Source organism: Talpa occidentalis, unplaced genomic scaffold, assembly GCF_014898055.3.
Source record: "Talpa occidentalis isolate TD23 unplaced genomic scaffold, MPIMG_talOcc4v2.1 talOcc4.13, whole genome shotgun sequence".
NCBI lineage: Eukaryota > Metazoa > Chordata > Mammalia > Eulipotyphla > Talpidae > Talpa > Talpa occidentalis.
In genome coordinates, this window is record NW_023601322.1 from 100,005,650 (window position 1) to 100,018,155 (window position 12,506).

Consider the following 12,506-nt stretch of genomic DNA (forward strand, 5'->3'; position numbering starts at 1 on the left):
ATCTCTGCTTAAAGTCCCCTGTGCACTTGGCTTAGCACTCCTAACAAGCATTTGAAACAAAAAGTATTTATTAAGCCTAGTCTGCCCAGCAATTCCTCTCTCGCATCTGGACTTCCTCCCACTTCCTGTAGCGGGGTCTTCCCTTCTGAGCTGCGAGCTAGGTCCAAGTTCCTCCCAACAGCCTCCCCCTCCCCAGACGACAGAACAAGCTCAATGAAAGAGACGGGGGCGATTCTAGCCACACTTCAAGCAAGGTCCCTGCATCCCCACACGTCCCTACAGAACACACAGTGGGAGACCGAGTCACGTCCCGCGTCTGCTGCTGAGTGATGAGGACCTCGTGCCCTCTGCTCTGACCCTGCAGTGTGTCCCCCTGACTCTGGCCCCCTCAGCAGCTCACACGCTTCTGCATGTCGACGGGAAAAAATAAAACATTTGAAAGGGGTGGGAGGAGAAACCAAGTAAAAAGGAGAACCAAGTACACAGGTCTTGACATCATGAAACAGGACAGCTTTTCTGCAACTCTAACTTCCCATTTAAATGCTAATTTCCCCATTTTGCTTTTCCACACTCGTTTGCTGACCTTCTCCACCACCCCTCATATAAAGGTGATCATCTGTGTGGGACACACAAAGTGGGCATTCAATAATTTTTTTAATTAAAATATGGATTGTATTGAACCAAGTGGGAAGTTTATCTAAAAAACATACAAACAAGGGGTTCAGGAATGCACCCTGGCAGAGAGGCAGTTAAACATCTGCCCAATAAAGGACAATTACAAAGGGCGTTAACACCATTAACAGCATCCAGCGCCCCCTCCTCCCTCCTGGAGCCTGTCCACCGCAGTGGAGAGCACACGGACATCCTGTTATCTAAAATATCCAAGGAGTCAGCAGCTGCTTCCAGATGTTGCTTTCTTTTTTTTTTTTTTTTTAATTTTCTAGAGGCATGTCTTATTTATTTATTTGTTTGTTTGTTTGTTTTGTTTATACATGCACTGGGTACAGTCAGAAGCGCGGGAGGGTGAGAGAATTCACCAGAGCCAGAGCGGGGAGCAGAGCAGGCAGAAGGACCAAAGTACACTGCTGAGGGGAGCAGCGGGCGGCAGGAGAGGTCTGCACACCATGTGGGACCCTCCTCCGGTGGCCCGGGGAGCAGCCTGGGATCAAACTGGCGCCGCAGAGGCCGCGGGTAGCTTCGCAACCCAGCGCTCAACCGCTGCGCCACCGGGGAGGCCCCAGATGTTGCTTTCTAACCAGTTTAGTATTTAATGATGCAAGTTATCCTACTGTAATTTTTCCTCCATACAAAAAGGATGCAGTGTTTCCTCCAAAATCTTGGACTAATAAAAGAAAGAGAAAGTTTGAATAGTCATGCAGCCACCTCCCACGGAGAATCACTGGACTTTAGACAGCTAGTGAGACGGGCTTTGTGGGTGGACACCAAATGGCCGATCAGCGGCAGCCCTCGCCTCTCCCCCCATCCTCCACGTGGCACCTGTTGAAGATGGGGGTGCTGCAGAAGTTACAAAATGAATCACCATCAGGATGCTTAGCCACCAAACATCCAATTAGACTGAACTGTGAGTCAGAAATAAGCATATTACACCACTGAGATTTTCAAATTTATTTGGGTGTGGGGGGGTGGTGGGAGGAAACAATTGGCTTGTTCTGACTAATAAAGTAATTTATACTTTGAAATGAGAGGTTGCCTTAACAAATCCTTAAGTACATACCATTAGTGGATCAGCTGGATGGCAGATGGAGAGGAAACTGGTGTCAGAGGCTGAAATACAACAAGCCCTCAGCAGGGGAAGGTGTGGGAACAGGTGAGAGGGCTGCAGTGTTGGCCACGCTGAGCAAGGGCAGCCAGGGCACAAACGGGGAAGACCGGGAGGGAGCACTGGGGTTCAAGAGGATGGGCAGGGTCAACAACTTGGGACCCTGGAGAACTGGAAAACTGGAAAACCCGGCCACTTCTAGAAGACAAAACACAGGGGAACTGTGGCCTTGAGGAAACAGAATAAGGATGGGGGCCTTATAGCCCACAGGGATTTGGATGGTCTCTATCGGAAAGCGGGTGAATGGGGGAGTCAGAACAAAACATGGACCTCATGACTAGAAGCCAAGGAGAGAAAGAATGGCAGCTGAAACTTTTTTTCCGCTGAGTACAGATACCACTGATTTATTCTTTAGGTTGAATGCTACAAAAACCAACCTGCCATCAGCAATTATACACTGTTTGAAGTCAGTTTTGCTTAACACCAATTTTCTGGCCCTCACTCTGTACAGAACAAACAGGCAACCAGGAGGCTGGGGAGAGTGGACACTGTCAGAAATGTCAGCCCACAGAGCTCTGCTTAGTTGTCCATCTACACATAAACAGGGTCCTCATGACACCCAGCCTCCCGCCAGCAGCTCCCAAGGCCAAGCAGCGTTGTTCTGTGGCTGGAAGCAAGTTCTCCGCTAGCTGCCTCCCACCGCCAGGCCCAGCTCTGAAAAGCGCTCTTAATGCACACCGTCCCGAGCTCCTGACAGACTGGAGCGAGACTCACTGCTGTCCCAGCGCTCAGGACATGCACACACCAGAAGACAACGCCTCTACCTTGGCTCAAAGCCCCCTTTGGGGGCCAAGCTAACAACATTGGAAATAGCCTTGCGGATAAGAGGTGGACCAGCCTGGGTGACTTCAGCGGCCTTTACTGAAAGATGTCTGAGAGACAATTCAATGACCATCTATTTCACTTTGCTTGACCAAACAAATTATTATTTGTTATAGTTGAACAGCATCAACAAACCACGCCCTTCAAGTGTATGCCTAAGTGCAAATCAAATCCTGTGTTATCTAAAGTAAAGGTCAAATTTTGCCCCAAATAAAGTAATAATAATAACTACTTTCTGGCTTTTTCTACCTAAAGTTTTGCTGGCCAATGGAGAAGAGAAACAGATTCAAGTATTTAACTATTATGTTTCTAACAGTATTTGCACTTTCAGAATCTAATTGAAATAAGATTGCTTAATACCAACTGGGCAATCAGTCACCGAGGGAACAGAATATTCAATCAAATTTTCTTTAGTCCTGACCAAGACATGGAATTGGGCACTGTTTCAGGGGCTCCGAGAGGAGCCTTACTGGAGCCCGCACTTGCGGGCCAGCGATGGTCCATTCCCTGAGCGCTGGTCAGCCAGGCCACGCCAAGGACTGCTGGGAGCAAGCGCCATCACCCTGGGCTCATCTGCCCGAGCAGAACCTCTGGGCAGTGATGAAACGTCATCTCATCTCTTTCTAGTAGAGCAATTCTCTGAATTCCAGGATACTTAGCAGGTTTTAGGGCTTCATTTCATAAAGGCAGGATTAGTAAGGAGGCACTGGCCTGGTATCATGTGATTAAGAGAGAAAGATTTTATTTTCTGCTAGGAATATTGAAATGCCCGTATCTGAATAAGCTTCCTGCAGCAAGCTGCCACCAGGCCCCACAAAGAACAATTTTATTACTAGCCGGCTTCTACCTCTAAGCTTGGATATAAAGCTTAATCTGTGTAGAAGCAATTTCCCAAAAATAATACACACATAAAGGAGATTACCACGGCTTTTCTTTTTGTATTCAAATCCATTCAAAAAAGTCTTAATGTCTGGCATCTAACAATCATTCAGGAAGAATAAAGAAAGAAATGCTCCAAAAAAGGAAGAATGTTTCTATTCAACATGGGGCAGGTTTTCCCACACACCTTGCTTTGATTAAAAGACCTGAATGGTGTTAAGAACTTTGGGAAATCTTTCAACCCTTCTCTCCACACTTTTTGGGAAATGACTAAGAATACAGGCTGTGCCCAAGAAGATAAGTTCCAATTTTTCCTTCAAATATTTGCAATCAGAAAGCCCGGCATATTTCAGTCAAGCTTTCTTTAGTCCTAACAAAGACGCGCAATCAGGCACCATTTAGGCACAGAGTGAACAAATGAAAAGCTTCCTACCGCTTCCACATGCCTAAGACAAGTCCCGGAGGTACACAGAGGAGTGTTAAACACCGTGCGGATGGTGCCGATGTCACTGCCACGGTGACACCCAGCAGTCAGGCAGGCTGAGCTGTCTGCACACATGCCCTTCATTCTTTACTCATCACCGAAAAGCCTAGAAAAAAGTAGAACTTGGAGACAAAAAAAGGACTTCCATAGATGAGCTACATGCTCCTCTCCCTGGGTTGACTGCTCCTAGACCCCAGATGTCCAGGCATTTTCAACTGACCTCCCAGCCAAGGGCGTCCATGGAGAGAAGCCAGGAGCTTGACGGGGAGAAGCTAGTCCAGGAAGCAGCATGAAGTTACAAAGAGTTGCCCTGTTAGGGCCAGAGAGTTCTAGAGAATGGCTCCACCCATAGGTTTTGAGAGGAATCACTTTGGGTTCATTCCCTTTCTGAATCTGTGCTAAAATTCATGTTAAAAAATAATTATAAGGGCCTCCCTGGTGGTGCAGGCAGTTGAGCGCTGCACTGTGAAACTGTCCACAGCCTCTGCAGCGTGGGTTTAATACTGGCCGGCCGGCCAGTGAGAATCCCACATGGCACGTCAGACCTCTCCTGTCTTGCCTGCTACTCCCCTCAGCAGTGTATTTCAGTCAGTCTGCCTGTTCTGTTCCCCGCTCTGTCTCTGGTGAATCCTCTCACCCTCCCACGCACCTGGCCTGTACCCCGGTTCTTATATAAATAAATATTTTTTTTAAAAAAAAGATAATTATAAGCCAAGTTTTCTTGACCCATTCATGTTTTGGGGGTATGGAATACTATTCAGTGACCAAAAGAGACAAACTCATGCCATTTGCTGTGATATGGGTAGAGCTAAGCAAATAAGCCAGAAGGAAAAAGGTAAGTATCAGATGGTTTCATTTATATGCAAAATATACAGAAACCAAACAAAGGGACAGGAAAAAGACAAAACCTGCAAGCTGACCACAGACCTGAGGGCTATAGCAGGGGAGGGGGAGGGAGTGGGACCAGAATAGGGGAGGGAGGGGCACAAGGGACAGTGGGGATGGATGGCAGGGGTGTGGAGAGAGAACTACAGAGAGGACACCAGAGAGTAGAAATCAGATACTGTTCAAAATTAGCAACAGGGCCTCCCTGGTGGTGCAGGGGTTAAAGACAGCGCTATCAAGCTATCGCCAGCCACTGCAGCACAAGTTCGATCCCTGGGAGGCCAGGGAGCAACCCACATGGCGCAGCAGACCTCTCCTGACTCGCCCGCTACTCCCCTAAGCAGTTATTTCAGTCACTCTGCCTGTTCTGCTCCCCGCTCTGTCTCTGGTAAATCCTCTCACCCCCACACCTCTGGCCTGTGTCCCAGTTAGTGTATGCATAAATAAATCTTTAAAAAAAAATAGCAACTATGTAAGAAAACAAACATAAATATTTCACATAAAAAAGGTAATTATAAGACCATAGATGGCCAGCAGAAGGGGAGGGGAAGGAGCGTGGGTAAAGGGGACGAAGCAGCAGAACACCAGCAGCAGACCCCTGGGGAACAGGCTCCTTTCCGAACAGTTAATGAAGCAAATCATGAGCCAGCTAAGTCACCTTGATTTAGTTCATACATCTGAACTTTTTTCAAACACAAGCTGAAAATGCTGCTGCTATGAGAAGTAAAGTTCAGCGGTGTCTTCAGGCATTTTATCAAGCAACAAAAACTGTAAGTACACATGGGACCATGAAATTGTTTTATTAAAAACAGATACCTGACACAGAAACTTTTTAATAACAGCTATAAACCACTGTAATGGGTAATTTGGAAATGCCTATGCAATTTTCAAAGCAATTAATTTTTTTAAATTTCACTTGTAGGAATTTATTCTTCAGAGATATATACATGAACTAGAACCCATAGGTGGTCACTAAATATGGTTTATAATAGCATAATTTAAGAAAAGCATTTAAACCTGTCAGAGGGTGAGGGAGGACAGCAGGAGCACTGGGAGGCCTGGACACCAGACCGAGGGAAAGCTGAGCCCAGATGGGAAGGTGCCTTTGGAGGAGGTGATGTTTGCAAGAAAGATGGGGAGGATGGCTTCCAGACACTAGCTGGGAAATGTACGCAGCCATCGCTTCCGCAGAACCAATGAAGTCTCCAACACATTCACCACAGCAGCTCATTCACTTAACTCCCACTAGGGAGTGGGTTTGTTCTTAGGATCCACTTTCCTTAGGTATTTTATGTAAATATAAAAATAGCCAGTAGCATTCGCAGCACTAATCAGAGTTCTACTGTATTTTCACATGAATCATCACAACCCCAAGTTTATCCCTATAAAGGGCAAAGGTTAAGCTAGTTTGACTAAGGTTAACATTAACCATCAACTAGCAGTGATGGAGCCAACATTTTAAAGCAGAAAGCCAAGGCATGTGTGTGTACATGTGTGTACACGTGTGTTCCTTCTGTGACCACCACAAAGGCAGCTCAAAGGACAGGATCTGTCTGTATGAGCACATAAAGCAAAAGGCCAGATGAGTACTTTGCTTTTTCTCTGCATGTCTTGCCCACAGTATGCAAATACTAATCTCCCCACCCTCCACCCCCCACCCAGAAGCACCTGCAAAGACATACACCAAACAGTTCACAGAACTAGGGTTCTGGACAGTGGGTTCCCTTCCTCCAACTGAATCTCTCCGGCTGCCTGTCTTGCTACTAATGCAGAGGAACCTTCTGGGTTCTTCCACCAGCAATCTGAGACCTTCCCTCTCATTTAACCAAGCACATACAATTTTCCTCCTGTCTCCCACATCACTCATTTTTCTGCCAATCCTCAGTCATGCCATCCTCACACAAAACACTGCTGTTTCTCCTGCCTTGAAAACAAGCAGTAGCGGGATGGTGGCTGACAGGTGGGGAGGGATCAGTCCTTCAGCCGCGATCTGGATGTGGTAGAGACACTCATTGACACCAATGACGCCCAACTATCATGCCTGAATGCGGCGACACCAATCAAAAAATTAAAATAAACTTTAAAAAAAAAAAAACCTCCCTTCAGCAGCCATCTTTCACAGAAAACCTCGAGGTTGGCCCCACATACTGTTCCCTAACCCCGCCCGTGCTCCAGGAAGTCGCAGACCCTGGGATGTAGTTTATACCAGGCCACAGAAATGACCTGCTCCTGCAAAGTGTCCCCACTTTCCCACTTCTGGGTCAGGGGTCAGTGTCTTCGGCCCCTACCTCCCAGCCCTTCCTCCATCCCCTCCTCCACTCCATCCCTCACCACCACCAATACTCCTTCCTCACTCCTCTCAAGCCAAGTCTGCCTCTGCACTGTTCCTGCCTGCCAGCTGTTCTGCAGGAGCCCTTATCTTTGCTCCTCTCCTGCTCGCCATTGGACTCACCTTCCTGCCTTTAAATCTTTGCTCAAGCCTCACTTCATCAAGGGGGCCACATCTGACACCCATTTAAACTGACACCCATTTAAACTGGGCCTCCCTGGTGCGCAGTGTTAAGCACAGCACTGTGAAGCTCTGCGGTGCGAGTTCAATCCCCCATCCAGCCAGGGAGCTACCCACATGGCACAGCAGACCTCTCCTGTTTCACCCCCTGCTCCCCTCAGCAGTGTATTTCTGCCTGTTCTGGGATTCTTGCCAGCTGGCTGGGATCGAACCAGTGCTGTAGAGGCTGTGGACAGCTTCACAGCGGTATGCTCAACCGCCTGCACCACCAGGGGAGGCCCAGTTTATTATTTCTTACCCATATAATTCACACTGCCATTCCTCAGGCACACCTTGCTAACTAGGAGTGCTGTCGGCACACGTATCAACGTGCTCTCTGGGAAATCAGATGAAGCACACAAGCTTTGACAAGCAGCCGGGCCTGACCCATACCTGGGACAGTTGTCCAGAGAGGCCAGGAATGAGGGGCATTTTCACTTTCTCTAAAATGGTTTGGTGTTTATTTTGTTGGCCAAGTTTTCTTGATGTTAACTGAAAAAGTGTCAAGAATGTTTGGACAATTTACCAGCTAATGAAAGAAAGGATTTGAACCTGGGAAGCAGCCTGACAGATTTCACACTATCCCCCTAAACATAGTTCAATAATAGTTTATACAGCCAGAAACAGCGGGTCATCAACATTAAAAATGTAATTATTCTCTCTTTATATTATTTATTTTCTTACACTGTTGTTCATTTGTGGACCGTGTGTGACCTCTCCCCTCAGGTGTGGTCCCCGTAATTCTCCCCCCACCCAGCTGCCAGGATACTGCCACAGCACCGAGCCCCGATGTTTAATTGGGTGTTTGCCCAGGAAGGGACGGGCGAGCTCGGAGTCTGATCAGGAGTTTGTATTTTGAATCCTCTGTGCCCTGCTCCTCTTTTCTCTCTGTGAACAGTCTGTGAGCACACTGGAGAGTTACCGCCTCGGTTAATGCCTTTTGGGAGGCAAGAACCCCTAGAATGGGAAATGTGGACCTTTTTCCTTACCAGTTTTGCTTTTGAAGTCCTTACTAGATAAATTCCCACATTCAAAATCAGTTATTTTTATTTTGACATAGCAACTTTGGAGATAAATATTATCTCTCAGTGCCTACTAAATGCCTGAGCTGTGTTTTCTCTTCAGTGGCTTCTTGACATGGAAACACTTTTTGGCAGAGCAGTTAATTGCCTGATTAATAAGAGCTTGCATTCACTGATTAGATAATATGCCAGGTGCTTTACATGCATTCCCACGCACCTATTCTTCACAACAACCCTATGGAGTAGAAATGATTAGAAATTCCATTTTATTGATGAGCAATAAAGTAATTTGCAGAGGATCATATGCCAAATGAAATGGGAGATGGAGAACGCACCTCCAAAATATCTGACCCCAAGCCCCCACCCACTATGACATTCTGCTTATGGCTCCTGTACTTGGCTTTGTTTATTTGTTTTTAAATAATGAAAAAGAGTAGTTTTGATTGGGAAAAAAGTCATTATAAACAAGCAATATGCAGCCGAAAGATAGAGAGGAGAATGAGTTCACCCCACAAGGTTCCTCTTTCTTTAGAATCCCATATGCCCTTTTCCAGCCCTTCTGGAATCTGTCCACACTGAGCTATACCCAGGAAACCAGCTCCATCCTGAACACTCCAGCAATCACTCTGCCCATTTCTCCTTGACAGGAAGGTGGTGTCTCTAAAAGTGACAGAAACCCATCAACACACACAACACCCCTGGACAGCAAGAGCTGTCCTGCTGTCCCCGGGAGCTGGACCACGGCAGCTACTGTTACTCAAGGTCATGACTTTGACAGCACATGCCCAGCAGAGTACATATCTCGATCACGCGTCCCTTATATTGTGTCTGCTCCTGCTGTGGGGTTAGCTTCCACCCTTTTCCCAGGAGTCTTCAGGACCAACCTAAGCCTACCCCAATTACATATACTTGTGAGTTGTCACAGTCTTGATCCAGGACTATGTTCACTTTGGTTCCTTCTGATTAAATCTGGGTTCTTGTTTCCTCTCTGCTTCCCCTGTGCTCAGACTCATGTTCTTTCTCTCACTGGATACGACAGGAGAGGTCTGTGCTGTATTCCAATTCCACTTAGACTAGTGCGCCTCAGATTTCCATACACAGATCTGTAGCTGAATTAACCCATGTAAACATGCAGGCAAAATTAAAATTAAAGTATCTAGAATATTCAGAATGTGGCCTGAAAAACCAAAAACCATCATTCAGAGAAAGCAGCTAGAGTTCTTCTACATAAAAAAATCACTACTGTCATTTGCCCTCAACATTATCATTTTATTAGACATGCTGAAAGATGACACGGGCTAGCTTTTCAAAAAGGAAGCCTCCGGCCTTTTTCTATTGGCCTGAAAGGCACATTTTATGAGAAGGAAATCTTGGATCACCTAGGTTAGCCTTGCAGGCAGAGGTGGGTGGGCATGTGGCAGAGACAAAACTAGGAACTGAAAGAATGGCGGGTCCAGTTAAGCAGCCCTATAAATTTTTGTACATGATGATATAAAAACCCAATTACAAATGACAGGCAATCTAAATCACCATGCCCATGTGCTCTGGGTTGCATTCATGATATTTAAATGCATGTTCTGTCACCAGTACGCCTTATGCAAACAGTAGCTAACACCTCTGCTCCATAAATTATGGGGTACCCAGGCACATGTGGGGTACCCAGGCACATAAATTATGGGGTACCCAGGCACATGTCTGCAAATCTGAGCCAAGGAACAGCAACAGCCATATGCTGAGGTTTGCTGAACACTCCCCAACACCTGCAGACTTTTCAGTCTCTTATTTTATTGACTATGGAGTTAAGACCTTTCAATTGCTCAGGCCAAAAATTGTGGATTTCTAGCTTTCATTTACCTCTATTTCTCACACCCATGTCCAATTCACCAGTAAGCCCTGTGGTCTTTATTTTCAGATTATATGCTGAATCCACTTCTCCTCACCTGCATCTGAGTCCACTTCCCTCACTCCCCTAGAGTGTTGCAACACTGTCCCCAAAAGCCCTGTCTGCCTGCACGCTGACACCCTCCATTTGTCCTCAACAGAGCAGCCAGAACAATCCTGGGAACATAGGAAAGGTGGTGTGGCCTCTGTTCATCACTTGGATGCCTCCTGTCCATCCACAGTTAAGCCACAGGCCTCCCAGGCCCCATGGAACCACACTCTGTCCCCATCCACTTCCTGAATTCCTCCTGAATTCTTTCTTGCTCTACTCCAGCACATGGGTCTCCTTGCTGTTGCTAGGCTATATCTAACTCTGTCCATTGGTAATTTCCAGAGAATAGAGGCAATAGGATATATACTTCTTAACATATTTTATGGAGAGGTCTTACAGAGATTGGTTCATATGATGAGGGAGGCCGCGAAGTCCCACAATCTGCTGCCTGCAAGCGAGAGGACCAGATAAGCCAATGGCATAATAATTCATTCTGAATCCAAAGGCCTGAGAACGGGAGGCCATTGCGGTAAGTCTCAGCCAGAACCTCCAAGCCTGAAAACCAGGGGTGCTGAGGTTCAAGGGCAGAAGCAGATGAGATTTGCCCTACCTCTGCATTTTTGTTCTAGTCCAGGCTTCGCCTGATTGACAAGGCCATGCCCATTGGGGAGGGCAATCTTCTTTACTCAGCCTAACAACTTAAATGCTAAACTTGTCCAAAACACCCTCACAGACACACCCAGAAAATATTTTTTCCAATTATCTGTGCATCTCTTGGCCCAGTCACATTGACACAGAAAATTAACCATCAGCCCACCTGTGAGCATTTGCAGTAACTGTTACCTCTACCTGCATCTCAGCTTCTCCAGGTAGATCCATGGCTGACTCACCCCTTCTTTAATTCTAGGTTCAAATACCAACTCATCAAGGAGGCCTTCTTTGGTACTGTATATAAACTATCAAGTCACCCCATCCACATGCCTCCTGTCCCTTTTATCCCGATTTATGCTTCCCTACATACTAATTGCAGGGCTTATTATATATGTGCATACGTTTTTCCCTCCCTTCACTAAACCATTAGCTCCAAGCAAGTAGAGACTTGCCTTATCCTAGATCCTCTAATCCTACACCTTGTCCAGAACAGAGCAGGTTCTTAGTATCTACTGGAGTGATGAGTGCAGGGCACGTGGATAAAGGCACAACGGCATCGTCTTGGTGTAATTTCACCGGACACCAATTCTCCCTGAAAAGGAACGCTGGCCACTTATAAATTTCTCTCTCAAGGGAACCACTGTATAAATTTCCTCTGTGTTCAAAATCCCTTTGTATTCCCTTTCTGTGTAACGTCACTCACACCACAGTCTAGGCCTTCATGGCTGGTCATTTAGCATATGCACTTGAAGTATCAATTCAAAATTGATGAACCAGGAGATGGAAAAATATTGTAGAGCTGACATATAAATAAAAAGTCAATACTTGGACAAAATTTCCTACATACTGAATAACATAATCAATTAAAAAAGTATAAATAAACAAAATAAGAAAAGGGAAGGGTCAAACGACCACACAGATAAATTTGATAAAAATCTTAAAAAGGCTACTTTGCATAAAATTGTGAGAAAATGAATGTTGAAACTTGGACAAAGAGAACATTTTTATAGTCATTGTAATTTAACTCAACTGACAAAAGAAGAACAAAATGTAATGCTCTAAACAGGCCAATGTCAATCCTAGAAAAAGAAATAGATAAAAGAACTACCCCAGTAAAGAGCATCAGACTCAAATGCTACTGTGGAGAACTGTGCATATTTTAGGATCACAGAATTCCAATGCTATTTACACTGTTTTAGAGCATAAAAAAGAGAAAAAAAATTCAATTCAATTCAAAGGTGCATGGATAATACTGAAATCTAAATTTACAAACTTTACATTGGGAAATAAAGTATGAACAAACTGATGTATGATTATTGATGTAAAAATACGCAGTGTATCAGCATGTGTCAGTTTGTAAACTCGGGAGTTTTCCATGTAAAGTCTGAAAGCATTCCCCAAACAAGGAGGTCAGGAAGAGACAAGAGAGGCAGGCCCCTCCA

The 12,506-nt window shown here is 45.7% G+C and overlaps 1 long non-coding RNA gene across 1 annotated transcript in view; it reads right to left on the bottom strand.

The window, feature by feature from the left end:
- Nucleotides 1–12,506, bottom strand: part of LOC119242776 (uncharacterized) — a 47,570-nt gene that overhangs the window by 34,328 nt on the left and 736 nt on the right. The window lies entirely within an intron of this gene.